Here is a 14,774-nt window from a genome sequence, read left to right on the forward strand (position 1 = left end):
GGCCGAGGCTTCGGGACTGGAGAGGCTGCGGAGGGGCGAAGTGGCAGCCACACACCGGGCGGCCCCGAAGGTCCTCGCTGCAATCTCGGGGCGACGAGGCTTCCGGAGCAGAGGCAGCAAGGGGTGAAGGGTGAGGGTGGCTCAGCATGCAGGGGCCGAGCAGAGAGGGCAGCGCGCTGTGCCAACCAGTCGGAACGACACAGACTGGGCTGTAAGCCCTGCCCTTGCCCCGCCGCACCCCTGCACCCCGGCGCCCTCAGAGTGGCTCTCAGGCAGCGTTCCCTCCTGCATTCGCTGCAAGCTCCCTCCAGGGAGACATGGGAGGCCCGGTGTTTGGTACTAGGCCCGTGCTGGCCCTCGGGAGTGTTTGTGACTTCACTGAGCAGGGACGGGTCCCTTCCTTGAGAGGGAGCTGCTCCGGGGGCGTGAGCTACTGTCTGGGTGACTCGAAGGCTGTCCCCACAACCATGTCAGGGCCGAAGCCAGATGCAGAGGGGTGGAGGGTGACGGGGCGGACACGGACAGGTGGACGGGGCCGCCCTCCTCAACCTGGAAAGCGCCTTTCTGCGCCTTCCCGGGGGTAGCCGGCCGCGCGTGTCCCCGACGCTCTCCTTGACTCTTCCCAGCAGACTTAGTGGCTCCAGCCGCCCGTGTCTCCATGGCCTTTGTTCTTTATGGGAGGCCCCAGTGACACAATCCAGTCATTGATGTGCTCACAGCCTCCTGTCCACCAGCCCCCGCATGCCCGCCCCGGGGTGAGGGCCACTCAGGCAGGAAGATGCCCCTGCGCGGTGCCGGGCGCAGACCAGCGCGGAGGAACAGAGCACCGGCCGGGGGGGGGGGGTGGTAAGAGGAGTATGGGGTGGGACCCCTGCTCAGGACCACAGGGCAAACGTGCTGGGGTGTCAACAAGAGAAAGAGGACTAAGGAAGCATCAGTTAAGGTCTAAACTGAGAGTAGAAACTACAGATTTGACTGGGCGGTTATCTTGGGTGGGGGAACGGGGTCATCTGTCTGGGCTTTCCTGGCTGGCCTCCTGACTCGGTCACGATTGCCCATCGACCTCGGGATAACTGGGGATAGAAGGCAGGTGGACCCACGGGCCCGGTGGAGCAGAGGGAGGGTCCCGCTGGCTGGGGGCACGTTCACGGCGTGGCCGTGGCCAGGGAACGGGGCAGGCCGACCACTCCAGCACTGAAGTGGCAGACACCCAGAAACCTTCACCTTTGCTCTGAAGGGTTCACTCTGAGTTTGTGAGTCAGCTGGGTGACCGCTAACCTGGACGGGGCTCTCTTACAGTTTGAGATAACCCGACCAGCCAGTGTCTGCTCCGTGGGGTCCCTCAGCAGCCAGCACGCCGCCTGGGCTTCCTCCAGCGAGGGCAGGGTTCTGGGAGAGCAAGGCTTCTTGATGACAAGGTTTGGGACATCCTTGTCACTCCATCCACATTCCACTTGCCACAGCAAGCCACACGTGGCCGCACGCAGGAGAGGAGCCTCGCGGCACGGCACGGGGGGCCGGATGCGGGGCAGGGCCAGAAGCTGGGGACAAGGAAGGATGGTGGAGTGGCCAGGCGGGGGACTTTCGAGTTTGAAATCTTGGCAATGGGTGACTTCCATCCCCTGATGAGGCCTAACGAGTGGATCTTGAAGTTGCCGGTTCCTGCTGGCTTCTGTCACACAGAATGTCACTTAGTGAGCTCTTCTTACATGATTTAATGCCATCACTTCTGATCAAAGGAATGACTTTTATGAAGGGCCAGTGGCCTGATACAAGGTGATTAGTATAGATATTTGCTGAATGAACCTAATTCAATCATTTAGGAGATCATTCACGTATGAGGAAAGTGAGGCCCAGAGAGGTAAACTAATTTGCTCCACATCACACAGGAAAAGAATCTTCTTGAATCCTAGTCTGTTCTTTCTCCTTTTCATTCTTCATTAATTACTTTTTTATAAGTGACAGAGAAAAGAGGCTGATTGAAGACACAGTAACTTAAAGTCACATAATAATTTTTATTTAACGGACCTTCCCCGTGAAGTGTTGTGGATACATGACGCACTCTATAGTAAGAAATGGAGCAGCCTGTACGATCAGACACCGGATTCTATGCCACTTACTCAACTCAGCGGTTTGGGAAATCAAACCCAAGAAAGCTGTGCATTTATTTTATAACAAATCACACACAATTTATTTCAGCCTCAGAATGTCCGTGACAGCCAATCCCGTATTTACTTCAGACCCTCTCTCCAGGTTCCAGTATTCAAAACCGACTTCAGTAAAAGAGGACCCTTGTGGTTTTGTTCTTAACCTGCTTATTGGTATTTTCTTTTGTCAGGAAACAAGTGGGGATCCCTTCCCCAAACTGCGCGATGGCCCTTGGCTATGAAGAGGCCCAGGACCCAGAGGAAGGGGGCTCCAAGACAAGCTTCCCGAATAAGCAGGAAGGACCTGTGTGCAGGGGATCTGACGAGGAGACATCTGATGGCAGCGAGCAGGGGTGATCAGCAAGTGACAGTTGGACCTGGATTTACAGGCATCACCTTATAAAGGAAAGTGTGGGTCCTGTCCACCCTATAAAAGATCCCATTCTTACTGGTTATATAAATTCACAAATTGATTGTATTTAAAACTTCCATGTCTGTGTGAACATTCAGATATGTACGTATGCATTTTAATTCAAATAAATGTGTAAACATTAATTATCCAATAACAATTAGATAATTATTTTTTCCCTTCCCGTTTTCATTTGTTTCCGTGACCCCCGAAACATTTAAAGGGAAATTAATGTATTGATATATTGACCTTTGTCAGTGTGGCTGGGCATGGCGGAGGGCCGGCCACTTGTCGGGCGTGGAAAGGCACGTGGATGATGACTCAGCTGTGCTGGGAAGCCACTGGGGAGTGACCCGGTCTGGTTTACGTTGTCTGCATCTCACTCAGGGTCCAGGGAAGGGGGTGGGATGGGGGGAAGAGCTCAAGGGGAGACACGTGACCTTCAAGGGGAGGTGGTGAGGAGGCGTTGGATTAGGGCAGGTGAACACGCCTGGGTTTGCTGAAGGATGTAACGTGGGGTGCAGAAGGAGGTGGCTCCCAGCTTCTGAGCTGTGGGTTTGGTGGGCGGGGGTGCCCCGGGGTGCAGCGGGGAAGACGGGTGGGCAGGACGAGTCCTGCTAAATAAAGAGGTCTTTTCTGATCATGTTGCTCCCCAGGCGTGTGCGAGACAACTAGGTGGAGATGTTCAGGAGATGTGTCCTGATGGAACTCGGGGCCCATGGCCTTGTGAGATCACCATCCCAGATTTCATGCTGCGGAGGGAGGGGGCAGTGAGGAGGACGGAGGGGAGGTTTGGCAAGAACAGCCGGATGGGGGATGCCGGGGGAAGTGCCAGTCTGGGCAAGAACACGGTTAGCTCTTCTGTTCCCTGGAGCATGAGGTGTCCGCGGTGCGTCCTGATGAGGTGTCGAGCCAGACGTCCTGTACTTGATGTTGAGATGCATGGAAGTCGGAGTGGAGCATATAGATTTGCAGGTGCGTTGTGGGTGCATGAGGGTGTCTGGGGAAGGGTGTCGAGTTGACGAGCAGTGGGACGGGAGCATCACTGATTTCTAGGACAGGGAGAGGAAAGGCACCAGTGAAAGGAGCCATGTCACACGAACTCTAACCCGGAGTTGCGGGGGGGCGGGCTTCCTCACATCCGGGTTAGTGTCGCTGTCCTCTCTTACCAAGCACGGGGATTCTGGACGCTAAGCAATCCAAAACTAAGAAAAGCGGGTTCGATTTAGTGATCACTCCTAAGCACTGTCGGGTGAATTTGTAGGAAGGTAGGAGGAAAGCCGAACTGTGGTCACTATCGAGTAGGACCCCAGGGGCCCCAGGGATGGAAGAAGCTCTTCCCACAACTTTGCCTGATTCCACATTATTTCTCCTCTAAACTGCAGAAGCCAATGTTTGCGTGGACCTCTGTGACGAGTGGGTGACAGACAGAGAGGCTCCTTGTCCTGTTCTGGGGTTCAACAGAAGTCATTTCCACGGCCTGGTGGCATTGGCGGGACAATGAGAGGGCTCAAGCAGGAGGACCCAGGCACCCTGCCTTGGAGGCTGCCCGGTGGGGCCATAACCCTCAGCACCTCAGTGTGCGGTTAACCAGTTACGGTTCCCTTACCATGTCGCGAGTTGACCTTGTTAATTGGGCTCGGGTTCACTAGCCCTATTCCGAGGGAAGGAGGGTTTGAGGAAGAATGGAGAAGGTAGGAGACACTGACTTGAAGAGCCAGCTCCTCTTCCTACATGCTATGCTTTGCATCCCGTGTCCCTTGCTGCCCCAAGGACGGTCGCGACAGCATCCGCCCAGCAGGGGCTGTCAGACATGCAGAGACTCAGGCCGACCCCAGACCCACCCACTCAGATTCTGCATTTTAACACATTTCCCGGGGAGTCTGTGTGCACAGTAGCGGTTGAAAAACATTATCATACATTATTAAATGGCACTCACTTGGGTTTTTCCAAAGAAAAGGTGCTAATGAGACTCCTCACCTTTCAGCAAAAGGCTCACCTTAGTCCACGTGGGGTGGACTAAGCACCGAAGGGAACCATGCAGACAACGCCCTCAGTGGCTGATGCGGCTCACCCATCAAAGAGCGCCTTCAGGCCCGTTCACGGTGCTCAGGAAGGGGGTCGCACCCCTCAACGCCACCGGCCGCCCCCCGCCGTGCACGACGCAGACCGAGACTTGGGGTTGGCACCCTGTGCTCTGGGATGATTACCCACATCTCCGCGTGCCGCAGACCACGTGTCGCCGTGTCCCGGCTGTGACCGCCGCTCGCATGCTGCAGCTCAGCACCTCCACGCACTTGTCACGGGTGGACGCTTTACAGACGTGGCCGTCTGTTCGGATGGCCGTGAACCGAGCAGCGTCACAAAGCAGAGATCTGCCGCCCACAGCTCTGGAGGCTGGCATTCCAAGATCGGGGAGCTGTGCTGCCGGGCTGTGCTAGGGCCTCCTCTGGGTCACAGACCACGTCTGTCCTCTTGCAGGGGGACCGGCGAGGGAGCCCTCTGAGCCTGTTTGATAAGGAACTAGCCCCCCTCGGGACCTCGTACTTCCCATGCCGTCACCCTGAGGGTGAGGTCCAACAAATTAATCTGGGGGTACATACACATGTTCAGTCAATAGCAACAAATAAAGATTAGAAGTTATTTGATAGGAAACAACACAAAAACGATTTCAATGGATATTTTACATTTACTTGCATGGGCACTTTGGGGTCGATCAATAATTACAAGTCACACCTTGCCACCTGACCTTGAATGCAAAGGAAACATAGAAGTTTTCTTTTCTTCCTCAAAAGAGTAGTTTATTTTTTTTTAAAGATTTTATTTATTTATTTGCGAGAGAGAGAATGAGAGACAGAGAGCATGAGAGGGAGGAGGGTCAGAGGGAGAAGCAGACTCCCCGCCGAGCAGGGAGCCCGACGCGGGACTCGCTTCCGGGACTCCGGGATCATGACCTGAGCCGAAGGCAGTCGCCCAACCAACTGAGCCACCCAGGCGCCCCAAAAGAGTAGTTTAGAGAGCCGTGTGATGGAGCCTGGGCCCACAGACAGGGTGAGGGCCCGAGATCCCCTTTCCGAGGAACTGCTCTTCAGCAATCAAGCGGAAGCGCACCTTGCGGTCCATCTGGCCGCCGCAACCTGCCCGAGTCACCAGCTAACAGCTGTGGGTTGCTGCGGGCATCCACGCCATGCACAGGCTGCCTTGCGTGTAGACATTTACTCCCGGGGCTGAGCCTAGTTTCAGCCACTCCTGGGTGCCTCAGGTAATGAGGAGACAACTTCTAGTGGCGGGGAAACAACATACCTTTGAATAATTGGAATGTGTGTGCAGAGGGAGGTAATTGCCCTCTTTGGAATGGAGCAGCTTTGCTTCCTGTTGGAAAGGAGGCAGACACAGTGAAAGGCTCTCGTGCCGGCTTCCTGCTGTATTCAATTAGCTTTCTAGAGGATGCTGGAAAGGACGCTCCATTGCCAGAGCCAGGATTTAGGACATCCGGAGAAAACCCCCCCGGGGGAGTGCCACCTTCAAACGTGGTGGAACCCGAGGTAGGGCATGACATGATCAGTTGAACTAGATGCGGGGGTGTTATTTTAATTTTATGTCGCCAGGGCCTGAGTTAGACACGCCGCCCTTCAGTGCAGTCTTCAAAAGTGCACTAACACTGAGTAACTCCTAGGAGATTGTGATGAGAAAAGGGAGCTCACGGCTCTCTGAAGGCTGAGACCCCGGGGCCTCTGTGCACTCGGCAGGGACAGTGGCGTCGCCCACACCGGGCTGGCTCGGCCGGCCGGCTGGACATTGTTAGTTCAGGCTGAGCACATGAAAGCAGGAAGCAGTGACTTTGATCCAAGAGTTCGTGTTTTCAGAAAATGGACCGGACCGGCAGGAAGGAGAGCGAGTTTGCTTTGAGAGCAGTAAACGAAGTCTGGGCCGCCTGCCACGGAGGAGCACTGACCTCCCCGGCAGGTCCTCGAAAGCTCAGGCTGCCGGTGGGAGCGGGCAGCGCGTATCCCATCCCTTCCCATGCCCCATGGGGAGGAAGCAACCAGGGTGGGTTCGGTGCTGGGGAAACCTAACAGAGAACCGCGGGATGGAGCTGCCGAGCCAGGCGGCACCGTCCGGGGCTCTTGCCGGCAGATGCCCTGGCCGGCCAGGAGCTCCTTCTTGTCTGGGTTCCCTTAGCACTCGTGTTCATCAGGGAGGGCCAGGCTCACTCTCAGCCCGAGGCTTCCCTCCTCCTTTGCAAGGACTCTGACAGGTGCGTGATAGAGCCTTGCAGAGATGGACGCCTGTGTATGTCATCTTACGTCATTGCAAGTTAAATGACCTCTGTTATTTTTTAGGGGAAACCTGCTCACCCACGGACCCAGCTCGACACTGCTAAAAACCAAACCTGTAATCTTACAAAGTTGCTGTGGGAGTGACTGTTTCTGGACATCCTCTGGCATCGCTGGAAGGTGGAGTGAGATGCCCTGTAAAAAACAAAAAAAGAAAGAAATCCACAGCCAGAGAGAGGGCACTTTCTGAAAACTTTATCTTTGCTTCTTTTAGCAGGACACGCCCACCTCTGTTCCTCAGCATGGCAGTGAATATTCCTCACCCTGCGAGAACGGGTGAGATCGTGACAATGTTTTGTGCTTTGCTTTCTTTGGATAGCATGGACATTTTTCACAGATGTCATGGAATACACGAGATCCAATAACGTGATAGTAGTAATTGCATCAGTGGATAAAGAAACTATACAGCCTGGTAATTTCTGATGACGCTGACTCATGAAATTAACCTTCTGGAACATGGGGTGATGGACACAGCAGATCAGGACCCCACTGGCAAGGGCCCCGCCTCATGTCCGCTCTGGACCTCCCCAGAAGCCCTCTGGGTGACCGGCCAGAAATGACATGGCTCAGTGCTGTCCGGCAGCAGAGATCAGCCCAGCCACTCGGGCTGCAGACAGCGGCTCATCTGTACGCGCCCCGGTGTGGTGAGCATGCTCGTCAGCCCCAGCAGCCTCGGCTCCCACACGTTGCCCTTGGCCGTGTCAGTGAGAAGGGGGTCACTGCCATCTGATGCCTCGCTCCCAGCCCTTCTGGTGCTTCTGCAGGCATAGCCCCCACTAGGGGACATACTGTTTCTGCTAATGTCCAGCCTGCCTCTGTCCTTCCCTTTCTCCTGGAATATATACTCACTCCGGGTGAATGGCCCTTCAAAGCCAAGTTGGAAGTTTCTGTTGTTTGCGTAATGCCGTTCGTTCTCCTATTCCGCCCATTCTCTGTATTAGGCAGTAAAGCAAAACTCTTAACAACCATAATAAACCTTGATAGATTATTTGCATAACTGATTCTCATTTAAACAAGAGGATTAAATAGTTCACTGACAACCTGAAATGGTAGAGCAGGAACTAAGACTTCGGCCTTCTTGTTTCTCCAGTATGTCAAATGTTTTTCAGCCCCAGGGCCTTTGCACATGCTGGTCCCTTGGACTTTGATGCTCTTCCTCTGAATCTCCCCCAGGGGGCCTCCTCAGGCCTCTGTTCAAGGGTCACCTTCTAAGAGAGGCTTTTTCTAGCCACCACAGAAGATAATGCTCCCACCATTTTCCCCAAGCTAGCCCTCTTTATACTATCCCCTGCCCTGTTTGTCTTCATCTCATGTTTAGTGACTTGTTTGTCACCAGACGTTCCGTGAGTGCTAGGATGCAGGTTTCCTCCCCACACTGCCTCCAGTGCCTGGAAGAGAGCCCAACACGGAGGAGACACACAAACATTGTTGAAGAAACAAATGGTGGAGAAAGGAAAGGTTCTCAGTGACATGTTTCAAATATGCAGGCGCATAGAGTGACCTGGCTTCTCAATTATTTGAAGGCAAACACCTTCACAGTTGGACGGGGACGGTCGTGCTTTTCTATGTCTTCTGAGTGGGAAAAACGGAGTGAATTTTCTGGTCTAGTGAATCTCATCATGAATTAGTGTCGAACGAGTTTCCCCATTGCCTCCAGGTAACTGCGTGAGGGACGAGAGCTAAGGATGTCCTACCAGAATTGAAGTTCACATGTCATCTTAGTCATTTTAAATGTGTGTATTTTTCCCTGAGAAAGCGGAGGTGTTCTCACGACATAAGATTACACGGCTGTTAACAGATATATCCCTGTGTATATTTCCTTTCCAGCACTGCATAGGTCACAGTAAACACATGTTAGTCAAACCATTACTCTGCTATGGGTGATGCTTTCGGCGCTCGTCCATGAGCACCACGAGCCTTTGGACTAAGTCCTTCATTCAGTTCAGGGTCATGCAATTTTAAAAATCCTTGAGAGGAAAGGAAACCTAATAAAAGGTATATATATATATATTTTTTTTTTTTTAAGATTTTTTTTTTTTTATTCATTTCACAGAGAGAGACAGCGGGAGAGGGAACACAAGCAGGGGGAGTGGGAGAGGGAGAAGCAGGCTTCCCGCGGAGCAGGGAGCCCGATGTGGGGCTCGATCCCAGGACCCCGGGATCATGACCCGAGCCGAAGAGCGTCGCTTAATGACTGAGCCACCCAGGTGCCCCTATATTTTAAAAATCAAACGACATGATCAAGTTAATACAAAGGAAGCAGGTGTTTTTGAAGTCAGATCTACATACATAATGTGTCTCCCCCCTTTCCTTAGACTGAGAGCCCTATTACATTTTGGGGTGCAATGTTCCCAGTTCAAAGTCTGTTCCCCAGCTTCTCCTGCAGCTTCTACATTTGTCTAAAGTCCAGCCTGTGAGACTCAAGAAGAAGGTCCACTTATGAAGCAGCTGACTTTTTTGTGTGTGGCCCCTTCATCATTCTTGTTGGAAAAGCAAGTGTGATGGCTGGAGCTGCAGAAGCCACATTGGGCCACGAAGAAAACCTGAAGACGGAAAACGTGCACTGGAGATGGCAAAGCTTAATGACAGAAGGAGCTGGGATCCTGGGAAACTTCATGAAAACCCCATACCAGCCTTGAAATGTCCACATTTGGTCTCGTTTTATCTGAGAGAATAAACCCCTCTTTGTTTGAACCATTGTTGTTTTGGCCTTTCTGTTCTAGGGAGCTACATGTAATTCCCACACATGCTAGGTACTGAGGGAACACTAGGATTGAATATGAATCACTTATTATAATTCGGAAGATGTATTTTAATTCCCCGAGTAATGTTATGCATTCATAAAGCCAATAAACAAGGTAAATTTTGAGAAATAATGCAAGTACACAGTATAATCGTTCAAGACCAATGAGCTCACTTAGACTGGTACTGTTTTAGTAGAGTACACAAGACAAAGGCATTCATTCAAAATATTCAGCAAACACTCGTGGAGCCTACTACGGACCGTGTGCTGCGTTAGCTCTGCTGAAGCACAGCGGGAAAGACCTGGCACTTGGAATGAGTGCTTTGAATTCTGACTCACTGTTTATTAGCTGTGTGACCCTGAGCAAGTTGTGCAATCCCTCTGAGCTTCGGTGCTCTACATCCTACTTAGCCCTTGGGGGTTTGTGGATCCAGAGGAGTGAGTAACCAGCTCTGCTTAGGTGAGTTGAAAATAGGTTGTGTTGTCATTAAGACTGCTCCCCCAATATTTATGGATTTCCTCCTTCTGATACATGGTGGTGCTGCTTCCTATCCCCTTTGAAGATGTGGCCATAGCATGCGCTTTGGTCAATGAAAAATGAGAAGTGACATGTCTCACTTCTGACTGTGAATTTTCAGAAGCGGTGGATAATTTGCATTGTTTTCTACTGTGCAGTGATCCTGGGAGCAAATCCGTGTGCCTCCATCTGCCCTGGTCTCCGGTGACCACTGTAAGCTAGACCACGCTCCTCCCTCCACCCACTCACACTGGAGATGTTATTATGAGAAATAAGCCTCTGAGATTTGGGGCTCGCTTATCACCGCAGCATCACCTAGCTTATCCTGATTGATCCAGGTGATGATATCTGTCTTGAAGCCTGAGTACCAGTTTCCAGGTAAAGAAGGAGCCCTCAATGCCCTAGGGCAAAGGGAACAGAGTCTGGAAAAGGTTCATGTTGGTAATGAGTTCACTGTAACTGTTAGCAGCCCTGGGAGCGTGGGGCAGATGAGTCTAGCCAGGTGGAGGGGGCAGAGTGTATAGTTGGAGGAGCCCTTCACAAGGCCAAGTCCCCAAAGTGATTCAAACTCAGAAACCATTCAGCCGGATCTCTGGAGGAGGAACCCTTCACAAGGCCAAGGCCCCAAAGTGATTCAAACTCAGAAACCATTCAGCTGGATCTCTGGATTCAGTAACTTTTAAAGAGCTCAAAAATGAATCTGTAAACAAAAGTCAGAATAAGATCAAAAGGGGAATGAAGTCCTCTAAAGCAGCGTACTAGGACCAAGCAGCACTAGTGCATTAGAAACGTCAGGAGCAGACACGGCTGAAACAGAATCATGGACACGGAGAAAACTCTAACTAACCGGAGTGAGTACAGACAGGTAACAAAGGAGAACGGCATTAAGACATTTACAGAGAAGCTAATGATTGGAAACGAAGATGCATCAGAGATAAAACCCACCCATAATCATTGCCCCTAAAGTAGAAAACTCAATACATTTTCAAAATCAGAAGCTTTCAAAGGTATAATACAGGTAGTCCAGCGATTCTTTTCAGCGTCATTCTGTCTCCATCCATGTGTGAGCTGGGTGTAGCTCCCGGACTTCGGCAAGTCTCGGGCACGGACAAGCAGAAGGGGTGGCCTGCGGTGGGGGCCATGATGGGCCCATCGAAGTCTGTGGAAGCCACACCGTGAAGCGCCGTGTCTACCAGGCTCAGGAAGTTTGACTTTTCCTATAATATAATGGGCTGGGGGAGGGGGGGCAAAGGATCTTTAACCAAGATGGAGAGATGGTCATGCGTGGATTTTGTAAGGATCATTCTGTCACTTTGGCTGCACCGAGTGTTGTCATCCCTCGAAGTAACATGACTGGAGGTGCTCTAGCATGTAGGTGATGGTCAGGATTGGCCTAAGATCCTGATCTTCGCCTCAGGTTTTTAGATCTTTACTCCAGATTCTTTTTTTTTTTTTTTTAAAGATTTTATTTATTTATTTGAGAGAGAGAGAATGAGAGAGAGCGAGTACATGAGAGGGGGGAGGGTCAGAGGGAGAAGCAGACTCCCCGCTGACAGCAGGGAGCCCGATGAGGGACTCAATCCCGGGACTCCAGGATCATGACCTGAGCCGAAGGCAGTCGCCCAACCAACTGAGCCACCCAGGCGCCCTTTACTCCAGATTCTTAAACACTGTTTGCTACATACTTGCACTACAAAGTAAACTGGGCATAATCATTCTCTTGTTCCTGCTCAAACCCACTGCTAAGTAGAGTCCTAGTCTTCGGAGATGCCAGGGCCAGAAACAGGAGCGGGCCCCGCGGGTTTCCAGGCTGTGCTGTTGGCAGGTGCATCCAGAACAGCCGCCCCTGGCTCCCAGAGCTGAGGCAGGCAGGAAGGGCTGTGGGGTGTGTTGGGCCCGCCTGCTGCCCTCCCTTCCCTTCAAAGAAAGTCCTATTTCTTCAGGCTTCGGAGAATGTCATCTAAAATTCTTTCGACGTCAATACTGGCATTCAATAATCCTCATTATTATCAAGTTATTCCTTGCGGAAAATGAACGTGCCTTTCCCACTGCCTTTCATCCTTTCTCTTGTTATATCTTCTTTCAAGAAGGTCGGTGACAAATCTCTTTTCTTATCATAGCCTCTAACGTCACCGATGGGGATAAATCACCACGGCTTTCTCTCTTCCAACCTAAACAGTCCTTGTTTTAATGCTCCTGCAAAGGTCTGATTTTCCATCCTTTGTATCTTTTTTTTTTTTTAAGGATTTTATTTATTTATTTATTTTTCTGACACAGAGAGAGAGACAGCGAGAGAGGGAACACAGGCAGGGGGAGTGGGAGAGGAAGAACAGGCTTCCCGCGGAGCAGGGAGCCCGATGCCGGACTAGATCCCAGGGTTCTGGGATCATGACCCCAGCTGAAGGCAGACACTTAACGACTGAGCCACCCAGGCGCCCCCGTCCTTTGTATCTTGATCTTTCATAAAATAGCTTCCGATGTTGTACAGAATAATGAAAACAAACCTACAAAAGAACACTGTGCTGGAATTATGTTCAGGGGCTGGAAAACAACAATTCTGTAAATATAGGCTGGCATCATTACTATGTTTTTGATCAAGCTAAACTTATCACTTCATTCCACGTGTATTTTATTAGGAACCCCCTTTTCGAAGTCCCCGGAGATTGGGAGTGTGTGCAATGTGAACGTTAGAGGGCCCATTTGAGGTCTACTTGCATTTGAAAGGGTTCCCATCACGGGTCCCTTTTCTGCTGCCCCTGCCAGCCCCGCCCTGCGAGACACCACCCCATCTCCCAGAGTGTCACCAGCATCCAGCTCCATTCACCGCCTGGCAGGCTGGCGCGTCCCTGGATGCTGACGGCTCCCAGGCTCAGGGGGCGAGCCTCGTTCAGTGCAAACTCCCTCCCCAGGGACCAGGATCACAATGGTCAGGGACCTGGTTCTGGTCCGTGGGAGTGAGGCCCGGCTGGCTGGGGGTAGGTGGCTCTGGGACCGTTTGCATCCCTTCAAAAAGTACCCAAGGGTGAGAGACTATCTTTATTGGATATTATTATGGGAGGATATGCCTTATGGGGCCACTACAACCATCTTATAAACATGAGGGGACAGGTCTGAGAGAGAAAAACCAAGATGCTGAGGGTTGCGGAGTAGAAGGTGAGAAGGTCCCGGGCCCCTGATGAGGCCAGGTAGCTGCCTAAGTAACCCAGCCCTGCACCCTTGTTACGGGAGATAATAAATCCCTTTACTGCTCAGTGGTTATCAAAATGCGGTCCCAGACCGGCAGCCTCAGCATCTCCTGGGACGTTCCTAGAAATGCAAATCCTTGAGCCCCACCCCCCAGGTGACTGAAAAGAAAGTCTGGGGATCCATCGTCCCATGATCTGGTCTCACAAGCATTTGATTTGATTCCAATCAGCCCAAGTGCTGGAGAACTGGCATCAGCCATTGCCCTGGGTTTTCTATCATCTGCGGTAAACTCTATCCTCGTGAATACTTGTACTGTGTTGCACACCTCTTTCCTGGGAAATGCAATCAATTTCATGTTTTTGTTTCATGTGGGGGTCACCAGGGAATCTGTGACATCTCAGATGCGAAGGCTGAAGAGAGGGGGCTCGGGCCGCTCAGGTAGGGTTCTTGAGGTGTAAGGAATTTTGTGACAGTTTAGAGCTTTTGGCGTTCCCATCCTGGATGAAAGGAGCAGACTCTGAAAAAGAGGAAAAGAAAACCCAGGAAGCACAGCTCAGGTCAGAAGAGCCCAGAACTCTCTCTACATGTCGTGGCAAAGGCCATGAGTCACTCGAGGGCTGAGGAAGATTCAAGGACATCGTTTTAGCATGGAATCAGGGAGGTACTAAGGACAAGCAGGCACGAAACTGCCCAACAGCTCAACAGCGTCCTTTGGAGAGGCGAGAACGAGCTGAAGAGCGGAACAGAGCCGGGCTGGAGGGGGAAACCCCGGCCAGATCCTGGAGGGGTGGTCACGGTGCCCAGCTGCCAGTGTGCGAGGCCACGCAGCCCTGTCTCACGGATCACTGCCAAAGCGAGAATCGGAACCTTCAAGTTCCACCGAGTTGTATCAATCAGGGAAACGCGGGAGAGCTGCGCGGGGCAGGCAGTGATGGAAGAGACACACCGCACATTTCAAAGGAGCAATTATCCCCTTTGTCCTTCAAGCGGGGCATCACAGCGTTGCTGTAAGTCACGCTGGCTTCACTCAAATGCTAGCACACCTCGTCTCTTCAGACCTCCGTGCACCCGCGAGTGAACAGCCTGCCCCGTAATGTCTGACCGGGGCCCGGGGTCCTGCAGGTCAGCTCGGATCCTGGACTCTTGCGGAGGATGCCAGGCCAGGAGACCGTGAGCGAGCCGTGTCCTGCAAGCTCACTACTGAGACCATCCGCGGGTCGGAATCACTCTTCCCAAAATCAACAGAGTGGGATCTCCATCCTTCACATCATTCTGTTCTATGAAGCTTAGCCTTCTCCTCAAAGTTTCTCGATCAGTTTCGAGCAAACGCTTCTGGCAATTTGTGGATCTTGGCAACGACTCCCCACTTCATTTGTAATCAGCTCTTTTGAGTAAATCCATTTGCCGATTCCTGCTCTATGGGACTCTCCTAGAA

The sequence above is a fragment of the Leptonychotes weddellii genome, chromosome 3 (genome assembly GCF_054177405.1).
Source record: "Leptonychotes weddellii isolate Sample4059 chromosome 3, ASM5417740v2, whole genome shotgun sequence".
Lineage (NCBI taxonomy): Eukaryota > Metazoa > Chordata > Mammalia > Carnivora > Phocidae > Leptonychotes > Leptonychotes weddellii.